General features: G+C 48.0%; 5 pseudogenes; all 5 read right to left on the bottom strand.

Moving 5' to 3' along the window:
- LOC134341412 (nucleoprotein TPR-like) overlaps positions 1 to 3,952 on the bottom strand; it is a 5,533-nt pseudogene extending 1,581 nt beyond the window's left edge.
- On the bottom strand, positions 3,952 to 9,487 carry LOC134341411 (nucleoprotein TPR-like; annotated as a pseudogene).
- LOC134341410 (nucleoprotein TPR-like) lies at positions 9,487 to 15,023 on the bottom strand (annotated as a pseudogene).
- Positions 15,023 to 20,638, bottom strand: LOC134341408 (nucleoprotein TPR-like; annotated as a pseudogene).
- Positions 20,638 to 26,258, bottom strand: LOC134341407 (nucleoprotein TPR-like; annotated as a pseudogene).

Below are 26,258 nucleotides of genomic sequence, written 5' to 3'. Positions count from 1 at the left end.
TATGTGTCGGGTCCAGTGATCACAATCCCATCATTAAAGACCCCCGTCGCCCAGGGCATGCCCTCTTCACATTTCAACTGTCAGGGAGGAGGTACAGGATTCTGAAGGCACAAACTCAACGATTCAGGAACAGCTCCTTCCCCTCAGCCATCAGGTTTCTGAATGGACAATGAAACCATGAACACCAGCTCACTACTTCTCTCTCCCTGTTTTTGTACTGCTTAATTAATTTAACTATTACCTACATACTGCCATTGCCTTTTGGTGCCACAGTAAGGGCCTTAATGGAGTGCCAGTCTAGTTGGATTTTCTCAACCATTCATGCCCAAAAAGTGCTTTCCCTCCGCTTTTCAATACATAACTGCTGTGTTTGGCCTCCATACGTCACATTCACCTTCGTAAGACCATGAGACAAAGGAGCAGAATTAGACCATTCAGCCCATCGTGTCCACTCCACATTTCATCATGGCTGATCCCGGATGCCATTCAACCCCATACACCTGCCCTCTCACTATATCCCCTGATTCCCTGATCAATCAAAAATCTATCAACTTCCACTTTAAATATACCCAGGGACTTGGCCTACACCACAGCCTGTGGTAGAGCGTTTACAGATTCACACTTTGGCTAAAAAATTCCTCTTTACTTCTGTTCTAAAAGGTTGCCTGTCAATTTTGATGCCATGCCCTGTACCTCTGGATACTTCTATTAGAGGAAACATCCTCTCCACCTCTCCACATCCACCCTATCTAGTCCTTTCAACATTGAGTAGGTTTCAATGAGATCCCCACGCATTCATCTAAATTCCAGTGAGCACAGGCCCAAAGCTGCCAAACACTCCTCATATGTTAACTCCTTCATTCCCAGACTCATCCTCATGAACCTCCTCTGGACTCTCTCCAGTGACAATACGTCCTTACTGAGATAAGGGGCCCAAAACTGTTGACAACACCCCAGGTGCAGCCTGACTAGTGTCTTATAAAGCTTCAGCGTTATCTCCTTGTTTTCATATTCTGTTCCCCTTGAAATAAATGCCAACATTGCGTTTGCCTTCTTTACCTCACACTCAACCTGTGAAGTGACAATCTGGGAGTATTGCACAAGGACTCCCAAGTCCCTTGGCACCTCCGATTTTTTTTTTGTAAGTTCAAAAATTTGTTTTATTTAGCAAGGAGCCAAACCAATGACCAAAGATCAATACGCTTCACGTAGGTACATGTTCTTCAACTACGATTTCCTCTGTTTATGCCTCTTCTTCCTCCCATTGAAAGGTTCATATCTCTTCAGCTAATGAATTGTCGCCCTCGAGCTGCAATTCTCCCCATCTGTGGATAAGGTCGTACTCTTCTCAAAGGTTTAGGTTGTGAACTAGAAGTAGGATCTTGACTAGTGGATGGCATATCAGCTTTGTCTGAAGGCTGGGCAGATTCTTCCTCCTAATGTCCTTCAATTTCTAACATAACATCTGAACTAAGCCCTTCTTGATCTGCTCCTTCTGTCACAATGGGGGTGCTGGGAACGGACCCAAATGCAAGACACAGGCACTGAAGTACAAGGAACAGGACTTGACTAGAGTAGGGACGTGTCAGGATTCAGGCAGAGCAGGGACAAGGACATAGAGTTGGGGTAGGGAAAGCGGGTCTATGACTAGGAGACAAGGCTTGGACTCTGAGCCCGAGACTGGACAAGGACCCAGAACCTGGGTCTTGCCTCGGGCTCGGACCCCGGTACCAGGCAAGGACATGACATGGCTTGAGGCTTGGGGTCTTGGGTCTTGAGCTTGGCTTGGGATCTTCGAGGCTTGGGGTCTTGGGTCTTGAGCTTGGCTTGGGATCCTTGAGGCTTGGGGTCTTGGGTCTTGAGCTTGGCTTGGTATCCTCGAGGCTTGGGGTCTTGGGTCTTGGGCTTGGCTTGAGTTCTTGGAGGTTGGCTTGGGATCCTCGAGGCTTGGGTTCTTGGAGCTTGGCTGCAGGGTATTTGTCTTGAAATGCAGAGGCTGATAACTCGGAGACTGGAGCTGAGAGACAGACTGGGAACTGAACATCAACGTAGAGCCGGGACTTATCCTTTGAAAAGCCAGGACTCATCTTTAACACAACACAAACATGAGACAGGACAGAACATAGACATAGAGCCGGGAATTATCCTATGACAAGCCACACCAAGGTGGGACTGGTCTCTCCACACTTCATCTCCACACCAAGGTGGGACAGGTCTCTCTGTCAGGTAACAGCAGAGCAGAGAGACTTACTCAACAGAGGCAAAGACAAGACAAGACAGCTCCTCCCGCAGGGCAACGGCAAGACAGCGTGACTTACCCCCACAGAGGTGAGGACAAGACAAGATATGACCCCCCCCTACAGGGCAACAGCAAGATAGGCTGACTTACCCTACAGAGGCAATGACAAGACATGACCCCGCTACAGGGCAAAGGCAAGACGGCCTGACTTACCCCACAGAGGCGATGACAAGAAGAAACAAACACCAGAGAACAACAGACAGTTCCATCTCTGCTCCAGGGTAGCTCCAAGTCTCAGTTCGGCCAGCAACCTCAGCTGGCTACAGAAACAGCCGGATCCCTACCTAGCTCAGAGTGGCTAGCAGCCACTCAGCTGGCCCGGAAAACAGCCAAATTCATACCGCAAGGACCACTCCAACAAGTGGCAACAAGACTCCATGAAGCAGTGGTCCTCCAACCAGGCCTAGAGGTCACAAATGGTTTCATCCGCAGGTTGCTCCAAGGGGGGCTGACAAGACAAACCAGCAGCCCACACTCAATCTCAGGGCTACTTATATTGCAAGCCCAAAGATGGGAATCAGGTGCCAATGATTAACTCCCAAACAATGGACAGCTGGAAGACCCTGAGTCCAGAGTCCACGAACCGTAATATGGACTTCACAGACTGGACCATGACACCTTCAATAAACACATCATCACCACCTCCAGATTCAACTGTGCTGGACAGATTGCTCGTGGATGTTGCAACCATAGGAACAGATGGGAGGCATGCGCAGTTATATCTGTTTGTGGTCCCTCACTGAAAACAGTCACTGGTGCATGAACTTGCAGCAGTGTGGTCGGGACACTGCAGCCTCCAGATTCATCTTCGTGAACAGCAGCAAGATAAATTGGAGTTTCATACATTCCTAAACCCCCTTGCGAGGCCAATTACCCAAGATCAGACTGACTTGAACCAGTTTGATTCCTATCTTCGGGTGGTCCAAACCTAAATTGAGGAACTCCTGCAACCTGGGGAGAAGGAATGGCTTCTGCAAACCCATCTGATCGGTGGGGCACAACAAGTGTCGGTGTACTGGGCACCATTCTGTCATCTTCATCAACAAAATGTTGCTGCACACCTCCAATGCCTGGAGTAAGCTGAATTCCCCCTCGACTTGATGAAGGTCGCCTGGCTGGTGGAAATCTCTGTGCAGGTGGTCCCTGTTCTGGGGCTGGAGGTTGTATTGTAAGTCTTGGCGGAAGAGGATGTGGTGGTCTCCTTGGTGAGTGTCGAGCTCGTGAAGCTGGTCTTTCAAAAACTGCCTGTTGCTGTCTTGGAGTTTCTGGTGTGTAGGATTCCGTGGTGGTGACACAACCTTCACCTCCAGAATTATCCTCTGAAACTTGAGTACTTTCTTTTGTAGCTTGTTCATCTGTACTAGGATCTGTCCCATCAGCAGCCTCAACATTGCCATCATCATAATTATCTTCTCCCTCAGGACTACCCTCATTACTATCTACACCATCACCATCCTCAATACCAGTATCATCATCATCGTCCTCTTCATATCCCTGCTCTTGGTCCTCTTCATTGTCTGGATCTTCATCACTCTCAATAATAATGTATTCACTTGGTGTTTGAGAGCTTTGTGAGTACTGAGTACTTAGCTGATGTTCTAATGGTTGATTGTCTAAATCCAAAGGGTGAGATGCCTCTTCATTATCTTCCATTAGTTGACAGGTGGGTATTCTTCTATAACCACCTGGGTGATCGAGTCCTGTGAATCCGGGTTCTCAGACTGGATCTGCATTTCGTCATCTGCGTCTGTGTTTTCTTCTATCTCCTGCACATGCTCTTCTGATCGCTGGGTGAGTTTCAATTTCTTTGACTGATGTTCTGAAGACTCATCCTGACTATGAGCTGTATTATCAGCACTGGTCTCTTGGTCATCTTCACGTTGACGTTTAGGCATAGGAGTGGAGCCTGAAACTGTTCAAATACAGCAGTGGAAGTGGATGGTCGTTCCATTGGGGAGTTATGCACAACATCAGAAGAGTAGGGAAAGGAAGAGGAGGGCAGTAGTAATAGGGGACTCGATAGTAAGGGGGTCAGACAGGTGATTCTGTGGATGCAGTCCAGAGACCCGGATGGTAGCTTGCCTCCCTGGTGCCAGGGTCCGGGATATTTCTGATCGCGTCCAAGATATCCTGAAGTGGGAGGGAGAGGAGCCAGAGGTCGTGGTACATATAGGTACCAATGACATAGGTAGGAAAAGGGGAGAGGTCCTGAAAGGAGAATATAGGGAGTTAGGAAGGGAGTTGAGAAAAAGGACCGCAAAGGTAGTAATCTGGGCATCACTGCCTGCGCCACGTGACAGTGAGAGTAGGAATGCAGTGAGGTGGAGGATAAATGTGTGGCTGAGGGATTGGAGCAGGGGGCAGGGATTCAAGTTTTTGGATCATTGGGACCTCTTTTGGCGCAGGTGTGACCTGTACAAAAAGGACGGGTTACACTTGAATCCTAGGGGGACCAATATCCTGGCGGGGAAATTTGCAAGGGCTACTGAGGTGACTTTAAACTAGAATGGTTGTGGGGTGGGAATCAAATTAAAGAGACTAGGAGAGAGGAGGTTAGTTCACAAATTGAGAAAGCTAGTAGACAGTGTGTGAGGGAGGATAGGCAGGGGACAGAGATCAGGAGCGCTCTGACCGAAGATGTAGGGGACAAGGAAGAAAAAGATAACAAAGTTGTTTGCTCCATTAAGGATAAACAGAGAGTAAGAGGTGGAGAGTTTCTATTTGATGTTGTAGTTATTAGTGAAACATTGTTGCAGGAGGGGTGTGATTGGTAGGTAAATATTCCAGGATTTTGTTGCTTCAGGTGTGATAGAATAGGAGGGGCAAGAGGGGGAGGTGTTGCATTGCTTGTCAGAGATTATATAACAGCGGTGCTCTGGTGGGATAGATTAGTGGACTTGTCCAGGGAGGCTATTTGGGTGGAATTGAGGAATTGGAAAGGTGTAGTGTCGCCTATAGGGGTGTATTATGGACCATCTAATGGGGACCGAGAACTAGAGGAGCAAATCTGTAAGGAGATAGCAGATATTTGTAGTAAGCACAAGGTTGTGATTGTGGAAGATTTTAATTTTCCACACATAGACTGGGAAGCCCATTCTGTAAAAGGACTGGATGGTTTGGCGTTTGTCTATGTGTGCAAGATAGTTTTTTGCAGCAATACATAGAGTTACCAACTAAAGAAGGGGCAGTGTTGGATCTCCTGTTAGGGAATGAGATAGGGCAGGTGACGGAGGTATGTGTCGGGTCCAGTGATCACAATCCCATCATTAAAGACCCCCGTCGCCCAGGGCATGCCCTCTTCTCATTTCAACTGTCAGGGGGGAGGTACAGGAGTCTGAAGGCACAAACTCAACGATTCAGGAACAGCTCCTTCCCCTCAGCCATCAGGTTTCTGAATGGACAATGAAACCATGAACACCAGCTCACTACTTCTCTCTCCCTGTTTTTGTACTACTTAATTAATTTAACTATTACCTACATACTGCCATTGCCTTTTGGTGCCACAGTAAGGGCCTTAATGGAGTGCCAGTCTAGTTGGATTTTCTCAACCATTCATGCCCAAAAAGTGCTTTCCCTCCGCTTTTCAATACATAACTGCTGTGTTTGGCCTCCATACGTCACATTCACCTTCGTAAGACCATGAGACAAAGGAGCAGAATTAGACCATTCAGCCCATCGTGTCCACTCCACATTTCATCATGGCTGATCCCGGATGCCATTCAACCCCATACACCTGCCCTCTCACTATATCCCCTGATTCCCTGATCAATCAAAAATCTATCAACTTCCACTTTAAATATACCCAGGGACTTGGCCTACACCACAGTCTGTGGTAGAGCATTTACAGATTCACACTTTGGCTAAAAAATTCCTCTTTACTTCTGTTCTAAAAGGTTGCCTGTCAATTTTGATGCCATGCCCTGTACCTCTGGATACTTCTATTAGAGGAAACAACCTCTCCACCTCTCCACATCCACCCTATCTAGTCCTTTCAACATTGAGTAGGTTTCAATGAGATCCCCACGCATTCATCTAAATTCCAGTGAGCACAGGCCCAAAGCTGCCAAACACTCCTCATATGTTAACTCCTTCATTCCCAGACTCATCCTCATGAACCTCCTCTGGACTCTCTCCAGTGACAATACGTCCTCACTGAGATAAGGGGCCCAAAACTGTTGACAACACCCCAGGTGCAGCCTGACTAGTGTCTTATAAAGCTTCAGCATTATCTCCTTGTTTTCATATTCTGTTCCCCTTGAAATAAATGCCAACATTGCGTTTGCCTTCTTTACCTCACACTCAACCTGTGAAGTAACAATCTGGGAGTATTGCAGAAGGACTCCCAAGTCCCTTGGCACCTCTGATTTTTTTTTTTTGTAAGTTCAAAAATTTGTTTTATTTAGCAAGGAGCCAAACCAATGACCAAAGATCAATATGCTTCACGTAGGTACATGTCCTTCAACTACGATTTCCTCTGTTTATGCCTCTTCTTCCTCCCATTGAAAGGTTCATATCTCTTCAGCTAATGAATTGTCGCCCTCGAGCTGCAATTCTCCCCATCTGTGGATAAAGTCGTACTCTTCTCAAAGGTTTAGGTTGTGAACTAGAAGTAGGATCTTGACTAGTGGATGGCATATCAGCTTTGTCTGAAGGCTGGGCAGATTCTTCCTCCTAATGTCCTTCAATTTCTAACATAACATCTGAACTAAGCCCTTCTTGATCTGCTCCTTCTGTCACAATGGGGGTGCTGGGAACGGACCCAAATGCAAGACACAGGCACTGAAGTACAAGGAACAGGACTTGACTAGAGTAGGGACGTGTCAGGATTCAGGCAGAGCAGGGACAAGGACATAGAGTTGGGGTAGGGAAAGCGGGTCTAGGACTAGGAGACAAGGCTTGGACTCTGAGCCCGAGACTGGACAAGGACCCAGAACCTGGGTCTTGCCTCGGGCTCGGACCCCGGTACCAGGCAAGGACATGACATGGCTTGAGGCTTGGGGTCTTGGGTCTTGAGCTTGGCTTGGGATCTTCGAGGCTTGGGGTCTTGGGTCTTGAGCTTGGCTTGGGATCCTTGAGGCTTGGGGTCTTGGGTCTTGAGCTTGGCTTGGTATCCTCGAGGCTTGGGGTCTTGGGTCTTGGGCTTGGCTTGAGTTCTTGGAGGTTGGCTTGGGATCCTCGAGGCTTGGGTTCTTGGAGCTTGGCTGCAGGGTATTTGTCTTGAAATGCAGAGGCTGATAACTCGGAGACTGGAGCTGAGAGACAGACTGGGAACTGAACATCAACGTAGAGCCGGGACTTATCCTTTGAAAAGCCAGGACTCATCTTTAACACAACACAAACATGAGACAGGACAGAACATAGACATAGAGCCGGGAATTATCCTATGACAAGCCACACCAAGGTGGGACTGGTCTCTCCACACTTCATCTCCACACCAAGGTGGGACAGGTCTCTCTGTCAGGTAACAGCAGAGCAGAGAGACTTACTCAACAGAGGCAAAGACAAGACAGGACAGGTCCCCCTGCAGGGCAACGGCAAGACAGCGTGACTTACCCCCACAGAGGTGAGGACAAGACAAGACATGACCCCCCCCTACAGGGCAACAGCAAGATAGGCTGACTTACCCTACAGAGGCAATGACAAGACATGACCCCCCTACAGGGCAAAGGCAAGACGGCCTGACTTACCCCACAGAGGCGATGACAAGAAGAAACAAACACCAGAGAACAACAGACAGTTCCATCTCTGCTCCAGGGTAGCTCCAAGTCTCAGTTCGGCCAGCAACCTCAGCTGGCTACAGAAACAGCCGGATCCCTACCTAGCTCAGAGTGGCTAGCAGCCACTCAGCTGGCCCGGAAAACAGCCAAATTCATACCGCAAGGACCACTCCAACAAGTGGCAACAAGACTCCATGAAGCAGTGGTCCTCCAACCAGGCCTAGAGGTCACAAATGGTTTCATCCGCAGGTTGCTCCAAGGGGGGCTGACAAGACAAACCAGCAGCCCACACTCAATCTCAGGGCTACTTATATTGCAAGCCCAAAGATGGGAATCAGGTGCCAATGATTAACTCCCAAACAATGGACAGCTGGAAGACCCTGAGTCCAGAGTCCACGAACCGTAATATGGACTTCACAGACTGGACCATGACACCTTCAATAAACACTTCATCACCACCTCCAGATTCAACTGTGCTGGACAGATTGCTCGTGGATGTTGCAACCATAGGAACAGACTGGGAGGCATGCTCAGTTATATCTGTTTGTGGTCCCTCACTGAAAACAGTCACTGGTGCATGAACTTGCAGCGGTGTGGTCGGGACACTGCAGCCTCCAGATTCATCTTCGTGAACAGCAGCAAGATAAATTGGAGTTTCATACATTCCTAAACCCCCTTGCGAGGCCAATTACCCAAGATCAGACTGACTTGAACCAGTTTGATTCCTATCTTCGGGTGGTCCAAACCTAAATTGAGGTACTCCTGCAACCTTGGGAGAAGGAATGGCTTCTGCAAACCCATCTGATCGGTGGGGCACAACTAGTGTCGGTGTACTGGGCACCATTCTGTCATCTTCATCAACAAAATGTTGCTGCACACCTCCAATGCCTGGAGTAAGCTGAATTCCCCCTCGACTTGATGAAGGTCGCCTGGCTGGTGGAAATCTCTGTGCAGGTGGTCCCTGTTCTGGGGCTGGAGGTTGTATTGTAAGTCTTGGCGGAAGAGGATGTGGTGGTCTCCTTGGTGAGTGTCGAGCTCGTGAATCTGGTCTTTCAAAAACTGCCTGTTGCTGTCTTGGAGTTTCTGGTGTGTAGGATTCTGTGGTGGTGACACAACCTTCACCTCCAGAATTATCCTCTGAAACTTGAGTACTTTCTTTTGTAGCTTGTTCATCTGTACTAGGATCTGTCCCATCAGCAGCCTCAACATTGCCATCATCATAATTATCTTCTCCCTCAGGACTACCCTCATTACTATCTACACCATCACCATCCTCAATACCAGTATCATCATCATCGTCCTCTTCATATCCCTGCTCTTGGTCCTCTTCATTGTCTGGATCTTCATCACTCTCAATAATAATGTATTCACTTGGTGTTTGAGAGCTTTGTGAGTACTGAGTACTTAGCTGATGTTCTAATGGTTGAGGGTGTAAATCCAAAGGGTGAGATGCCTCTTCATTATCTTCCATTAGTTGACAGGTGGGTATTCTTCAATAACCACCTGGGTGATAGAGCCCTGTGAATCCGGGTTCTCAGACTGGATCTGCTTTTCGTCGTCTGCGTCTGTGTTTTCTTCCATCTCCTGCACATGCTCTTCTGATCGCTGGGTGAGTTTCAATTTCTTTGACTGATGTTCTGAAGACTCATCCTGACCATGAGCTGTATTATCAGCACTGGTCTCTTGGTCATCTTCACGTTGACGTTTAGGCATAAGAGTGGAGCCTGAAACTGTTCAAATACAGCAATGGAAGTGGATGGTCGTTCCATTGGGGAGTTATGCACAACATCAGAAGAGTAGGGAAAGGAAGAGGAGGGCAGTAGTAATAGGGGACTCGATAGTAAGGGGGTCAGACAGGTGATTCTGTGGATGCAGTCCAGAGACCCGGATGGTAGCTTGCCTCCCTGGTGCCAGGGTCCGGGATATTTCTGATCGCGTCCAAGATATCCTGAAGTGGGAGGGAGAGGAGCCAGAGGTCGTGGTACATATAGGTACCAATGACATAGGTAGGAAAAGGGGAGAGGTCCTGAAAGGAGAATATAGGGAGTTAGGAAGGGAGTTGAGAAAAAGGACCGCAAAGGTAGTAATCTGGGCATCACTGCCTGCGCCACGCGACAGAGAGAGTAGGAATGCAGTGAGGTGGAGGATTAATGTGTGGCTGAGGGATTGGAGCAGGGGGCAGGGATTCAAGTTTTTGGATCATTGGGACCTCTTTTGGCGCAGGTGTGACCTGTACAAAAAGGACGGGTTACATTTGAATCCTAGGGGGACCAATATCCTGGCGGGGAAATTTGCAAGGGCTACTGAGGTGACTTTAAACTAGAATGGTTGTGGGGTGGGAATCAAATTAAAGAGACTAGGAGAGAGGAGGTTAGTTCACAAATTGAGAAAGCTAGTAGACAGTGTGTGAGGGAGGATAGGCAGGGGACCGAGATCAGGAGCGCTCTGACCGAAGATGTAGGGGACAAGGAAGAAAAAGATAACAAAGTTGTTTGCTCCATTAAGGATAAACAGAGAGTAAGAGGTGGAGAGTTTCTATTTGATGTTGTAGTTATTAGTGAAACATTGTTGCAGGAGCGGTGTGATTGGCAGGTAAATATTCCAGGATTTTGTTGCTTCAGGTGTGATAGAATAGGAGGGGCAAGAGGGGGAGGTGTTGCATTGCTTGTCAGAGATTATATAACAGCGGTGCTCTGGTGGGATAGATTAGTGGACTTGTCCAGGGAGGCTATTTGGGTGGAATTGAGGAATTGGAAAGGTGTAGTGTCGCCTATAGGGGTGTATTATGGACCATCTAATGGGGACCGAGAACTAGAGGAGCAAATCTGTAAGGAGATAGCAGATATTTGTAGTAAGCACAAGGTTGTGATTGTGGAAGATTTTAATTTTCCACACATAGACTGGGAAGCCCATTCTGTAAAAGGACTGGATGGTTTGGCGTTTGTCTATGTGTGCAAGATAGTTTTTTGCAGCAATACATAGAGTTACCAACTAAAGAAGGGGCAGTGTTGGATCTCCTGTTAGGGAATGAGATAGGGCAGGTGACGGAGGTATGTGTCGGGTCCAGTGATCACAATCCCATCATTAAAGACCCCCGTCGCCCAGGGCATGCCCTCTTCTCATTTCAACTGTCAGGGAGGAGGTACAGGAGTCTGAAGGCACAAACTCAACGATTCAGGAACAGCTCCTTCCCCTCAGCCATCAGGTTTCTGAATGGACAATGAATCCATGAACACCAGCTCACTACTTCTCTCTCCCTGTTTTTGTACTACTTAATTAATTTAACTATTACCTACATACTGCCATTGCCTTTTGGTGCCACAGTAAGGGCCTTAATGGAGTGCCAGTCTAGTTGGATTTTCTCAACCATTCTTGCCCAAAAAGTGCTTTCCCTCCGCTTTTCAATACATAACTGCTGTGTTTGGCCTCCATACGTCACATTCACCTTCGTAAGACCATGAGACAAAGGAGCAGAATTAGACCATTCAGCCCATCGTGTCCACTCCACATTTCATCATGGCTGATCCTGGATGCCATTCAACCCCATACACCTGCCCTCTCACTATATCCCCTGATTCCCTGATCAATGAAAAATCTATCAACTTCCACTTTAAATATACCCAGGGACTTGGCCTACACCACAGCCTGTGGTAGAGCATTTACAGATTCACACTTTGGCTAAAAAATTCCTCTTTACTTCTGTTCTAAAAGGTTGCCTGTCAATTTTGATGCCATGCCCTGTACCTCTGGATACTTCTATTAGAGGAAACATCCTCTCCACCTCTCCACATCCACCCTATCTAGTCCTTTCAACATTGAGTAGGTTTCAATGAGATCCCCACGCATTCATCTAAATTCCAGTGAGCACAGGCCCAAAGCTGCCAAACACTCCTCATATGTTAACTCCTTCATTCCCAGACTCATCCTCATGAACCTCCTCTGGACTCTCTCCAGTGACAATACGTCCTTACTGAGATAAGGGGCCCAAAACTGTTGACAACACCCCAGGTGCAGCCTGACTAGTGTCTTATAAAGCTTCAGCGTTATCTCCTTGTTTTCATATTCTGTTCCCCTTGAAATAAATGCCAACATTGCATTTGCCTTCTTTACCTCACACTCAACCTGTGAAGTGACAATCTGGGAGTATCGTACTAGAACTCCCAAGTCCCTTGGCACCTCTGATTTTTTTTTTTTTTTGTAAGTTCAAAAATTTGTTTTATTTAGCAAGGAGCCAAACCAATGACCAAAGATCAATATGCTTCACGTAGGTACATGTTCTTCAACTACGATTTCCTCTGTTTATGCCTCTTCTTCCTCCCATTGAAAGATTCATATCCCTTCAGCTAATGAATTGTCGCCCTCGAGCTGCAATTCTCCCCATCTGTGGATAAGGTCGTACTCTTCTCAAAGGTTTAGGTTGTGAACTAGAAGTAGGATCTTGACTAGTGGATGGCATATCAGCTTTGTCTGAAGGCTGGGCAGATTCTTCCTCCTAATGTCCTTCAATTTCTAACATAACATCTGAACTAAGCCCTTCTTGATCTGCTCCTTCTGTCACAATGGGGGTGCTGGGAACGGACCCAAATGCAAGACACAGGCACTGAAGTACAAGGAACAGGACTTGACTAGAGTAGGGACGTGTCAGGATTCAGGCAGAGCAGGGACAAGAACATAGAGTTGGGGTAGGGAAAGCGGGTCTAGGACTAGGAGACAAGGCTTGGACTCTGAGCCCGAGACTGGACAAGGACCCAGAACCTGGGTCTTGCCTCGGGCTCGGACCCCGGTACCAAGCAAGGACATGACATGGCTTGAGGCTTGGGGTCTTGGGTCTTGAGCTTGGCTTGGGATCTTCGAGGCTTGGGGTCTTGGGTCTTGAGCTTGGCTTGGGATCCTTGAGGCTTGGGGTCTTGGGTCTTGAGCTTGGCTTGGTATCCTCGAGGCTTGGGGTCTTGGGTCTTGGGCTTGGCTTGAGTTCTTGGAGGTTGGCTTGGGATCCTCGAGGCTTGGGTTCTTGGAGCTTGGCTGCAGGGTATTTGTCTTGAAATGCAGAGGCTGATAACTCGGAGACTGGAGCTGAGAGACAGACTGGGAACTGAACATCAACGTAGAGCCGGGACTTATCCTTTGACAAGCCAGGACTCATCTTTAATACAACACAAACATGAGACAGGACAGAACATAGACATAGAGCCGGGAATTATCCTATGACAAGCCACACCAAGGTGGGACAGGTCTCTCCACACTTCATCTCCACACCAAGGTGGGACAGGTCTCTCTGTCAGGTAACAGCAGAGCAGAGAGACTTACTCAACAGAGGCAAAGACAAGACAAGACAGCTCCTCCCGCAGGGCAACGGCAAGACGGCCTGACTTACCCCCACAGAGGTGAGGACAAGACAAGACATGACCCCCCCCTACAGGGCAACAGCAAGATAGGCTGACTTACCTTACAGAGGCAATGACAAGACATGACCCCCCTACAGGGCAAAGGCAAGACGGCCTGACTTACCCCACAGAGGCGATGACAAGAAGAAACAAACACCAGAGAACAACAGACAGTTCCATCTCTGCTCCAGGGTAGCTCCAAGTCTCAGTTCGGCCAGCAACCTCAGCTGGCTACAGAAACAGCCGGATCCCTACCTAGCTCAGAGTGGCTAGCAGCCACTCAGCTGGCCCGGAAAACAGCCAAATTCATACCGCAAGGACCACTCCAACAAGTGGCAACAAGACTCCATGAAGCAGTGGTTCTCCAACCAGGCCTAGAGGTCACAAATGGTTTCATCCGCAGGTTGCTCCAAGGGGGGCTGACAAGACAAACCAGCAGGTCACACTCAATCTCAGGGCTACTTATATTGCAAGCCCAAAGATGGGAATCAGGTGCCAATGATTAACTCCCAAACAACGGACGGCTGGAAGACCCTGAGTCCAGAGTCCACGAACCGTAATGTGGACTTCACAGACTGGACCATGACACCTTCAATAAACACTTCATCACCACCTCCAGATTCAACTGTGCTGGACAGATTGCTCGTGGATGTTGCAACCATAGGAACAGATGGGAGGCATGCGCAGTTATATCTGTTTGTGGTCCCTCACTGAAAACAGTCACTGGTGCATGAACTTGCAGCGGTGTGGTCGGGACACTGCAGCCTCCAGATTCATCTTCGTGAAAGCAGCAAGATAAATTGGTGTTTCATACATTCCTAAACCCCCTTGCGAGGCCAATTGCCCAAGATCAGACTGACTTGAACCAGTTTGATTCCTATCTTCGGGTGGTCCAAACCTAAATTGAGGAACTCCTGCAACCTGGGGAGAAGGAATGGCTTCTGCAAACCCATCTGATCGATGGGGCACAACAAGTGTCGGTGTACTGGGCACCATTCTGTCATCTTCATCAACAAAATGTTGCTGCACACCTCCAATGCCTGGAGTAAGCTGAATTCCCCCTCGACTTGATGAAGGTCGCCTGGCTGGTGGAAATCTCTGTGCAGGTGGTCCCTGTTCTGGGACTGGAGGTTGTATTGTAAGTCTTGGCGGAAGAGGATGTGGTGGTCTCCTTGGTGAGTGTCGAGCTCGTGAAGCTGGTCTTTCAACAACTGCCTGTTGCTGTCTTGGAGTTTCTGGTGTGTAGGATTCTGTGGTGGTGACACAACCTTCACCTCCAGAATTATCCTCTGAAACTTGAGTACTTTCTTTTGTAGCTTGTTCATCTGTACTAGGATCTGTCCCATCAGCAGCCTCAACATTGCCATCATCATAATTATCTTCTCCCTCAGGACTACCCTCATTACTATCTACACCATCACCATCCTCAATACCAGTATCATCATCATCGTCCTCTTCATATCCCTGCTCTTGGTCCTCTTCATTGTCTGGATCTTCATCACTCTCAATAATAATGTATTCACTTGGTGTTTGAGAGCTTTGTGAGTACTGAGTACTTAGCTGATGTTCTAATGGTTGATTGTCTAAATCCAAAGGGTGAGATGCCTCTTCATTATCTTCCATTAGTTGACAGGTGGGTATTCTTCAATAACCACCTGGGTGATAGAGCCCTGTGAATCCGGGTTCTCAGACTGGATCTGCATTTCGTCATCTGCGTCTGTGTTTTCTTCTATCTCCTGCACATGCTCTTCTGATCGCTGGGTGAGTTTCAATTTCTTTGACTGATGTTCTGAAGACTCATCCTGACTATGAGCTGTATTATCAGCACTGGTCTCTTGGTCATCTTCACGTTGACGTTTAGGCATAGGAGTGGAGCCTGAAACTGTTCAAATACAGCAGTGGAAGTGGATGGTCGTTCCATTGGGGAGTTATGCACAACATCAGAAGGGTAGGGAAAGGAAGAGGAGGGCAGTAGTAATAGGGGACTCGATAGTAAGGGGGTCAGACAGGTGATTCTGTGGATGCAGTCCAGAGACCCGGATGGTAGCTTGCCTCCCTGGTGCCAAGGTCTGGGATATTTCTGATCTCGTCCAAGATATCCTGAAGTGGGAGGGAGAGGAGCCAGAGGTCGTGGTACATATAGGTACCAATGACATAGGTAGGAAAAGGGGAGAGGTCCTGAAAGGAGAATATAGGGAGTTAGGAAGGGAGTTGAGAAAAAGGACCGCAAAGGTAGTAATCTGGGCATCACTGCCTGCGCCACGCGACAGTGAGAGTAGGAATGCAGTGAGGTGGAGGATAAATGTGTGGCTGAGGGATTGGAGCAGGGGGCAGGGATTCAAGTTTTTGGATCATTGGGACCTCTTTTGGCGCAGGTGTGACCTGTACAAAAAGGACGGGTTACATTTGAATCCTAGGGGGACCAATATCCTGGCGGGGAAATTTGCAAGGGCTACTGAGGTGACTTTAAACTAGAATGGTTGTGGGGTGGGAATCAAATTAAAGAGACTAGGAGAGAGGAGGTTAGTTCACAAATTGAGAAAGCTAGTAGACAGTGTGTGAGGGAGGATAGGCAGGGGACAGAGATCAGGAGCGCTCTGACCGAAGATGTAGGGGACAAGGAAGAAAAAGATAACAAAGTTGTTTGCTCCATTAAGGATAAACAGAGAGTAAGAGGTGGAGAGTTTCTATTTGATGTTGTAGTTATTAGTGAAACATTGTTACAGGAGGGGTGTGATTGGTAGGTAAATATTCCAGGATTTTGTTGCTTCAGGTGTGATAGAATAGGAGGGGCAAGAGGGGGAGGTGTTGCATTGCTTGTCAGAGATTATATAACAGCGGTGCTCTGGTGGGATAGATTAGTGGACTTGTCCAGGGAGGCTATTTGGGTGGAATTGAGGAATTGGAAAGGTGTAGTGTCGCCTATAGGGGTGTATTATGGACCATCTAATGGGGCCCGAGAACTAGAGGAGCAAATCTGTAAGGAGATAGCAGATATTTGTAGTAAGCACAAGGTTGTGATTGTGGAAGATTTTAATTTTCCACACATAGACTGGGAAGCCCATTCTGTAAAAGGACTGGATGGTTTGGCGTTTGTCTATGTGTGCAAGATAGTTTTTTGCAGCAATACATAGAGTTACCAACTAAAGAAGGGGCAGTGTTGGATCTCCTGTTAGGGAATGAGATAGGGCAGGTGACGGAGGTATGTGTCGGGTCCAGTGATCACAATCCCATCATTAAGGACCCCTGTCGCCCAGGGCATGCCCTCTTCTCATTTCAACTGTCAGGGGGGAGGTACAGGAGTCTGAAGGCACAAACTCAACGATTCAGGAACAGCTCCTTCCCCTCAGCCATCAGGTTTCTGAATGGACAATGAAACCATGAACACCAGCTCACTACTTCTCTCTCCCTGTTTTTGTACTGCTTAATTAATTTAACTATTACCTACATACTGCCATTGCCTTTTGGTGCCACAGTAAGGGCCTTAATGGAGTGCCAGTCTAGTTGGATTTTCTCAACCATTCTTGCCCAAAAAGTGCTTTCCCTCCGCTTTTCAATACATAACTGCTGTGTTTGGCCTCCATACGTCACATTCACCTTCGTAAGACCATGAGACAAAGGAGCAGAATTAGACCATTCAGCCCATCGTGTCCACTCCACATTTCATCATGGCTGATCCCGGATGCCATTCAACCCCATACACCTGCCCTCTCACTATATCCCCTGATTCCCTGATCAATCAAAAATCTATCAACTTCCACTTTAAATATACCCAGGGACTTGGCCTCCACCACAGTCTGTGGTAGAGCATTTACAGATTCACACTTTGGCTAAAAAATTCCTCTTTACTTCTGTTCTAAAAGGTTGCCTGTCAATTTTGATGCCATGCCCTGTACCTCTGGATACTTCTATTAGAGGAAACATCCTCTCCACCTCTCCACATCCACCCTATCTAGTCCTTTCAACATTGAGTAGGTTTCAATGAGATCCCCACGCATTCATCTAAATTCCAGTGAGCACAGGCCCAAAGCTGCCAAACACTCCTCATATGTTAACTCCTTCATTCCCAGACTCATCCTCATGAACCTCCTCTGGACTCTCTCCAGTGACAATACGTCCTTACTGAGATAAGGGGCCCAAAACTGTTGACAACACCCCAGGTGCAGCCTGACTAGTGTCTTATAAAGCTTCAGCGTTATCTCCTTGTTTTTATATTCTGTTCCCCTTGAAATAAATGCCAACATTGCATTTGCCTTCTTTACCTCACACTCAACCTGTGAAGTGACAATCTGGGAGTATCGCACAAGAACTCCCAAGTCCCTTGGCACCTCCGATTTTTTTTTTGTATGTTCAAAAATTTGTTTTATTTAGCAAGGAGCCAAACCAATGACCAAAGATCAATACGCTTCACGTAGGTACATGTCCTTCAACTACGATTTCCTCTGTTTATGCCTCTTCTTCCTCCCATTGAAAGGTTCATATCTCTTCAGCTAATGAATTGTCGCCCTCGAGCTGCAATTCTCCCCATCTGTGGATAAAGTCATACTCTTCTCAAAGGTTTAGGTTGTGAACTAGAAGTAGGATCTTGACTAGTGGATGGCATATCAGCTTTGTCTGAAGGCTGGGCAGATTCTTCCTCCTAATGTCCTTCAATTTCTAACATAACATCTGAACTAAGCCCTTCTTGATCTGCTCCTTCTGTCACAATGGGGGTGCTGGGAACGGACCCAAATGCAAGACACAGGCACTGAAGTACAAGGAACAGGACTTGACTAGAGTAGGGACGTGTCAGGATTCAGGCAGAGCAGGGACAAGAACATAGAGTTGGGGTAGGGAAAGCGGGTCTAGGACTAGGAGACAAGGCTTGGACTCTGAGCCCGAGACTGGACAAGGACCCAGAACCTGGGTCTTGCCTCGGGCTCGGACCCCGGTACCAGGCAAGGACATGACATGGCTTGAGGTTTGGGGTCTTGGGTCTTGAGCTTGGCTTGGGATCTTCGAGGCTTGGGGTCTTGGGTCTTGAGCTTGGCTTGGGATCTTCGAGGCTTGGGGTCTTGGGTCTTGAGCTTGGCTTGGGATTCTTGAGGCTTGGGGTCTTGGGTCTTGAGCTTGGCTTGGGATCCTCGAGGCTTGGGGTCATGGGTCTTGAGCTTGGCTTGGGATCCTCGAGGCTTGGGGTTTTGGGTCTTGGGCTTGGCTTGAGTTCTTGGAGGTTGGCTTGGGATCCTCGAGGCTTGGGTTCTTGGAGCTTGGCTGCAGGGTATTTGTCTTGAAATGCAGAGGCTGATAACTCGGAGACTGGAGCTGAGAGACAGACTGGGAACTGAACATCAACGTAGAGCCGGGACTTATCCTTTGACAAGCCAGGACTCATCTTTAACACAACACAAACATGAGACAGGACAGAACATAGACATAGAGCCGGGAATTATCCTATGAGAAGCCACACCAAGGTGGGACAGGTCTCTCCACACTTCAGCTCCACACCAAGGTGGGACAGGTCTCTCTGTCAGGTAACAGCAGAGCAGAGAGACTTACTCAACAGAGGCAAAGACAAGACAAGACAGCTCCTCCCGCAGGGCAACGGCAAGACGGCCTGACTTACCCCCACAGAGGTGAGGACAAGACAAGACATGACCCCCCCCTACAGGGCAACAGCAAGATAGGCTGACTTACCTTACAGAGGCAATGACAAGACATGACCCCCCTACAGGGCAAAGGCAAGACGGCCTGACTTACCCCACAGAGGCGATGACAAGAAGAAACAAACACCAGAGAACAACAGACAGTTCCATCTCTGCTCCAGGGTAGCTCCAAGTCTCAGTTCGGCCAGCAACCTCAGCTGGCTACAGAAACAGCCGGATCCCTACCTAGCTCAGAGTGGCTAGCAGCCACTCAGCTGGACCGGAAAACAGCCAAATTCATACCGCAAGGACCACTCCAACAAGTGGCAACAAGACTCCATGAAGCAGTGGTTCTCCAACCAGGCCTAGAGGTCACAAATGGTTTCATCCGCAGGTTGCTCCAAGGGGGGCTGACAAGACAAACCAGCAGCCCACACTCAATCTCAGGGCTACTTATATTGCAAGCCCAAAGATGGGAATCAGGTGCCAATGATTAACTCCCAAACAACGGACGGCTGGAAGACCCTGAGTCCAGAGTCCACGAACCGTAATGTGGACTTCACAGACTGGACCATGACACCTTCAATAAACACTTCATCACCACCTCCAGATTCAACTGTGCTGGACAGATTGCTCGTGGATGTTGCAACCATAGGAACAGATGGGAGGCATGCGCAGTTATATCTGTTTGTGGTCCCTCACTGAAAACAGTCACTGGTGCATGAACTTGCAGCGGTGTGGTCAGGACACTGCAGCCTCCAGATTCATCTTCGTGAAAGCAGCAAGATAAATTGGTGTTTCATACATTCCTAAACCCCCTTGCGAGGCCAATTGCCCAAGATCAGACTGACTTGAACCAGTTTGATTCCTATCTTCGGGTGGTCCAAACCTAAATTGAGGAACTCCTGCAAACTGGGGAGAAGGAATGGCTTCTGCAAACCCATCTGATCGGTGGGGCACAACAAGTGTCGGTGTACTGGGCACCATTCTGTCATCTTCATCAACAAAATGTTGCTGCACACCTCCAATGCCTGGAGTAAGCTGAATTCCCCCTCGACTTGATGAAGGTCGCCTGGCTGGTGGAAATCTCTGTGCAGGTGGTCCCTGTTCTGGGACTGGAGGTTGTATTGTAAGTCTTGGCGGAAGAGGATGTGGTGGTCTCCTTGGTGAGTGTCGAGCTCGTGAAGCTGGTCTTTCAACAACTGCCTGTTGCTGTCTTGGAGTTTCTGGTGTGTAGGATTCTGTGGTGGTGAGACAACCTTCACCTCCAGAATTATCCTCTGAAACTTGAGTACTTTCTTTTGTAGCTTGTTCATCTGTACTAGGATCTGTCCCATCAGCAGCCTCAACATTGCCATCATCATAATTATCTTCTCCCTCAGGACTACCCTCATTACTATCTACACCATCACCATCCTCAATACCAGTATCATCATCATCGTCCTCTTCATATCCCTGCTCTTGGTCCTCTTCATTGTCTGGATCTTCATCACTCTCAATAATAATGTATTCACTTGGTGTTTGAGAGCTTTGTGAGTACTGAGTACTTAGCTGATGTTCTAATGGTTGATTGTCTAAATCCAAAGGGTGAGATGCCTCTTCATTATCTTCCATTAGTTGACAGGTGGGTATTCTTCTATAACCACCTGGGTGATCGAGTCCTGTGAATCCGGGTTCTCAGACTGGATCTGCATTTCGTCATCTGCGTCTGTGTTTTCTTCTATCTCCTGCACATGCTCTTCTGATCGCTGGGTGAGTTTCAATTTCTTTGACTGATGTTCTGAAGACTCATCCTGACTAGAGTGCTGTATTATCAGCACTGGTCTCTTGGTCATCTTCACGTTGACGTTTAGGCATAGGAGTGGAGCCTGAAACTGTTCAAATACAGCAGTGGAAGTGGATGGTCGTTCCATTGGGGAGTTATGCACAACATCAGAAGAGTAGGGAAAGGAAGAGGAGGGCAGTAGTAATAGGGGACTCGATAGTAAGGGGGTCAGACAGGTGATTCTGTGGATGCAATCCGGAGACCCGGATGGTAGCTTGCCTCCCTGGTACCAGTGTCCGGGATATTTCTGATCGCGTCCAAGATATCCTGAAGTGGGAGGGAGAGGAGCCAGAGGTCGTGGTACATATAGGTACCAATGACATAGGTAGGAAAAGGGGAGAGGTCCTGAAAGGAGAATATAGGGAGTTAGGAAGGGAGTTGAGAAAAAGGACCGCAAAGGTAGTAATCTGGGCATCACTGCCTGCGCCACGTGACAGTGAGAGTAGGAATGCAGTGAGGTGGAGGATAAATGTGTGGCTGAGGGATTGGAGCAGGGGGCAGGGATTCAAGTTTTTGGATCATTGGGACCTCTTTTGGCGCAGGTGTGACCTGTACAAAAAGGACGGGTTACATTTGAATCCTAGGGGGACCAATATCCTGGCGGGGAAATTTGCAAGGGCTACTGAGGTGACTTTAAACTAGAATGGTTGTGGGGTGGGAATCAAATTAAAGAGACTAGGAGAGAGGAGGTTAGTTCACAAATTGAGAAAGCTAGTAGACAGTGTGTGAGGGAGGATAGGCAGGGGACAGAGATCAGGAGCGCTCTGACCGAAGATGTAGGGGACAAGGAAGAAAAAGATAACAAAGTTGTTTGCTCCATTAAGGATAAACAGAGAGTAAGAGGTGGAGAGTTTCTATTTGATGTTGTAGTTATTAGTGAAACATTGTTACAGGAGGGGTGTGATTGGTAGGTAAATATTCCAGGATTTTGTTGCTTCAGGTGTGATAGAATAGGAGGGGCAAGAGGGGGAGGTGTTGCATTGCTTGTCAGAGATTATATAACAGCGGTGCTCTGGTGGGATAGATTAGTGGACTTGTCCAGGGAGGCTATTTGGGTGGAATTGAGGAATTGGAAAGGTGTAGTGTCGCCTATAGGGGTGTATTATGGACCATCTAATGGGGCCCGAGAACTAGAGGAGCAAATCTGTAAGGAGATAGCAGATATTTGTAGTAAGCACAAGGTTGTGATTGTGGAAGATTTTAATTTTCCACACATAGACTGGGAAGCCCATTCTGTAAAAGGACTGGATGGTTTGGCGTTTTTGTCTATGTGTGCAAGATAGTTTTTTGCAGCAATACATAGAGTTACCAACTAAAGAAGGGGCAGTGTTGGATCTCCTGTTAGGGAATGAGATAGGGCAGGTGACGGAGGTATGTGTCGGGTCCAGTGATCACAATCCCATCATTAAAGACCCCTGTCGCCCAGGGCATGCCCTCTTCTCATTTCAACTGTCAGGGGGGAGGTACAGGAGTCTGAAGGCACAAACTCAACGATTCAGGAACAGCTCCTTCCCCTCAGCCATCAGGTTTCTGAATGGACAATGAAACCATGAACACCAGCTCACTACTTCTCTCTCCCTGTTTTTGTACTGCTTAATTAATTTAACTATTACCTACATACTGCCATTGCCTTTTGGTGCCACAGTAAGGGCCTTAATGGAGTGCCAGTCTAGTTGGATTTTCTCAACCATTCATGCCCAAAAAGTGCTTTCCCTCCGCTTTTCAATACATAACTGCTGTGTTTGGCCTCCATACGTCACATTCACCTTCGTAAGACCATGAGACAAAGGAGCAGAATTAGACCATTCAGCCCATCGTGTCCACTCCACATTTCATCATGGCTGATCCCGGATGCCATTCAACCCCATACACCTGCCCTCTCACTATATCCCCTGATTCCCTGATCAATCAAAAATCTATCAACTTCCACTTTAAATATACCCAGGGACTTGGCCTCCACCACAGTCTGTGGTAGAGCATTTACAGATTCACACTTTGGCTAAAAAATTTCTCTTTACTTCTGTTCTGAAAGGTTGTCTGTCAATTTTGATGCCATGCCCTGTACCTCTGGTTACTTCTATTAGAGGAAACATCCTCTCCACCTCTCCACATCCACCCTATCTAGTCCTTTCAACATTGAGTAGGTTTCAATGAGATCCCCACGCATTCATCTAAATTCCAGTGAGCACAGGCCCAAAGCTGCCAAACACTCCTCATATGTTAACTCCTTCATTCCCAGACTCATCCTCATGAACCTCCTCTGGACTCTCTCCAGTGACAATACGTCCTTACTGAGATAAGGGGCCCAAAACTGTTGACAACACCCCAGGTGCAGCCTGACTAGTGTCTTATAAAGCTTCAGCATTATCTCCTTGTTTTTATATTCTGTTCCCCTTGAAATAAATGCCAACATTGCGTTTGCCTTCTTTACCTCACACTCAACCTGTGAAGTGACAATCTGGGAGTATCGCACAAGAACTCCCAAGTCCCTTGGCACCTCCGATTTTTTTTTTGTAAGTTCAAAAATTTGTTTTATTTAGCAAGGAGCCAAACCAATGACCAAAGATCAATACGCTTCACGTAGGTACATGTCCTTCAACTACGATTTCCTCTGTTTATGCCTCTTCTTCCTCCCATTGAAAGATTCATATCTCTTCAGCTAATGAATTGTCGCCCTCGAGCTGCAATTCTCCCCATCTGTGGATAAAGTCATACTCTTCTCAAAGGTTTAGGTTGTGAACTAGAAGTAGGATCTTGACTAGTGGATGGCATATCAGCTTTGTCTGAAGGCTGGGCAGATTCTTCCTCCTAATGTCCTTCAATTTCTAACATAACATCTGAACTAAGCCCTTCTTGATCTGCTCCTTCTGTCACAATGGGGGTGCTGGGAACGGACCCAAATGCAAGACACAGGCACTGAAGTACAAGGAACAGGACTTGACTAGAGTAGGGACGTGTCAGGATTCAGGCAGAGCAGGGACAAGAACATAGAGTTGGGGTAGGGAAAGCGGGTCTAGGACTAGGAGACAAGGCTTGGACTCTGAGCCCGAGACTGGACAAGGACCCAGAACCTGGGTCTTGCCTCGGGCTCGGACCCCGGTACCAGGCAAGGACATGACATGGCTTGAGGTTTGGGGTCTTGGGTCTTGAGCTTGGCTTGGGATCTTCGAGGCTTGGGGTCTTGGGTCTTGAGCTTGGCTTGGGATCTTCGAGGCTTGGGGTCTTGGGTCTTGAGCTTGGCTTGGGATTCTTGAGGCTTGGGGTCTTGGGTCTTGAGCTTGGCTTGGGATCCTCGAGGCTTGGGGTCATGGGTCTTGAGCTTGGCTTGGGATCCTCGAGGCTTGGGGTTTTGGGTCTTGGGCTTGGCTTGAGTTCTTGGAGGTTGGCTTGGGATCCTCGAGGCTTGGGTTCTTGGAGCTTGGCTGCAGGGTATTTGTCTTGAAATGCAGAGGCTGATAACTCGGAGACTGGAGCTGAGAGACAGACTGGGAACTGAACATCAACGTAGAGCCGGGACTTATCCTTTGACAAGCCAGGACTCATCTTTAACACAACACAAACATGAGACAGGACAGAACATAGACATAGAGCCGGGAATTATCCTATGAGAAGCCACACCAAGGTGGGACAGGTCTCTCCACACTTCAGCTCCACACCAAGGTGGGACAGGTCTCTCTGTCAGGTAACAGCAGAGCAGAGAGACTTACTCAACAGAGGCAAAGACAAGACAAGACAGCTCCTCCCTGCAGGGCAACGGCAAGACGGCCTGACTTACCCCCACAGAGGTGAGGACAAGACAAGACATGACCCCCCCCTACAGGGCAACAGCAAGATAGGCTGACTTACCTTACAGAGGCAATGACAAGACATGACCCCCCTACAGGGCAAAGGCAAGACGGCCTGACTTACCCCACAGAGGCGATGACAAGAAGAAACAAACACCAGAGAACAACAGACAGTTCCATCTCTGCTCCAGGGTAGCTCCAAGTCTCAGTTCGGCCAGCAACCTCAGCTGGCTACAGAAACAGCCGGATCCCTACCTAGCTCAGAGTGGCTAGCAGCCACTCAGCTGGCCCGGAAAACAGCCAAATTCATACCGCAAGGACCACTCCAACAAGTGGCAACAAGACTCCATGAAGCAGTGGTTCTCCAACCAGGCCTAGAGGTCACAAATGGTTTCATCCGCAGGTTGCTCCAAGGGGGGCTGACAAGACAAACCAGCAGCCCACACTCAATCTCAGGGCTACTTATATTGCAAGCCCAAAGATGGGAATCAGGTGCCAATGATTAACTCCCAAACAACGGACGGCTGGAAGACCCTGAGTCCAGAGTCCACGAACCGTAATGTGGACTTCACAGACTGGACCATGACACCTTCAATAAACACTTCATCACCACCTCCAGATTCAACTGTGCTGGACAGATTGCTCGTGGATGTTGCAACCATAGGAACAGACTGGGAGGCATGCTCAGTTATATCTGTTTGTGGTCCCTCACTGAAAACAGTCACTGGTGCATGAACTTGCAGCGGTGTGGTCGGGACACTGCAGCCTCCAGATTCATCTTCGTGAAAGCAGCAAGATAAATTGGTGTTTCATACATTCCTAAACCCCCTTGCGAGGCCAATTGCCCAAGATCAGACTGACTTGAACCAGTTTGATTCCTATCTTCGGGTGGTCCAAACCTAAATTGAGGAACTCCTGCAACCTGGGGAGAAGGAATGGCTTCTGCAAACCCATCTGATCGGTGGGGCACAACAAGTGTCGGTGTACTGGGCACCATTCTGTCATCTTCATCAACAAAATGTTGCTGCACACCTCCAATGCCTGGAGTAAGCTGAATTCCCCCTCGACTTGATGAAGGTCGCCTGGCTGGTGGAAATCTCTGTGCAGGTGGTCCCCGTTCTGGGGCTGGAGGTTGTATTGTAAGTCTTGGCGGAAGAGGATGTGGTGGTCTCCTTGGTGAGTGTCGAGCTCGTGAATCTGGTCTTTCAAAAACTGCCTGTTGCTGTCTTGGAGTTTCTGGTGTGTAGGATTCTGTGGTGGTGACACAACCTTCACCTCCAGAATTATCCTCTGAAACTTGAGTACTTTCTTTTGTAGCTTGTTCATCTGTACTAGGATCTGTCCCATCAGCAGCCTCAACATTGCCATCATCATAATTATCTTCTCCCTCAGGACTACCCTCATTACTATCTACACCATCACCATCCTCAATACCAGTATCATCATCATCGTCCTCTTCATATCCCTGCTCTTGGTCCTCTTCATTGTCTGGATCTTCATCACTCTCAATAATAATGTATTCACTTGGTGTTTGAGAGCTTTGTGAGTACTGAGTACTTAGCTGATGTTCTAATGGTTGAGGGTGTAAATCCAAAGGGTGAGATGCCTCTTCATTATCTTCCAT

Source organism: Mobula hypostoma (assembly GCF_963921235.1).
Source record: "Mobula hypostoma chromosome X2 unlocalized genomic scaffold, sMobHyp1.1 SUPER_X2_unloc_1, whole genome shotgun sequence".
In the NCBI taxonomy this organism is placed as follows: Eukaryota; Metazoa; Chordata; class Chondrichthyes; order Myliobatiformes; family Myliobatidae; genus Mobula; species Mobula hypostoma.
This window is presented reverse-complemented; position numbering and strand designations above follow the sequence as displayed.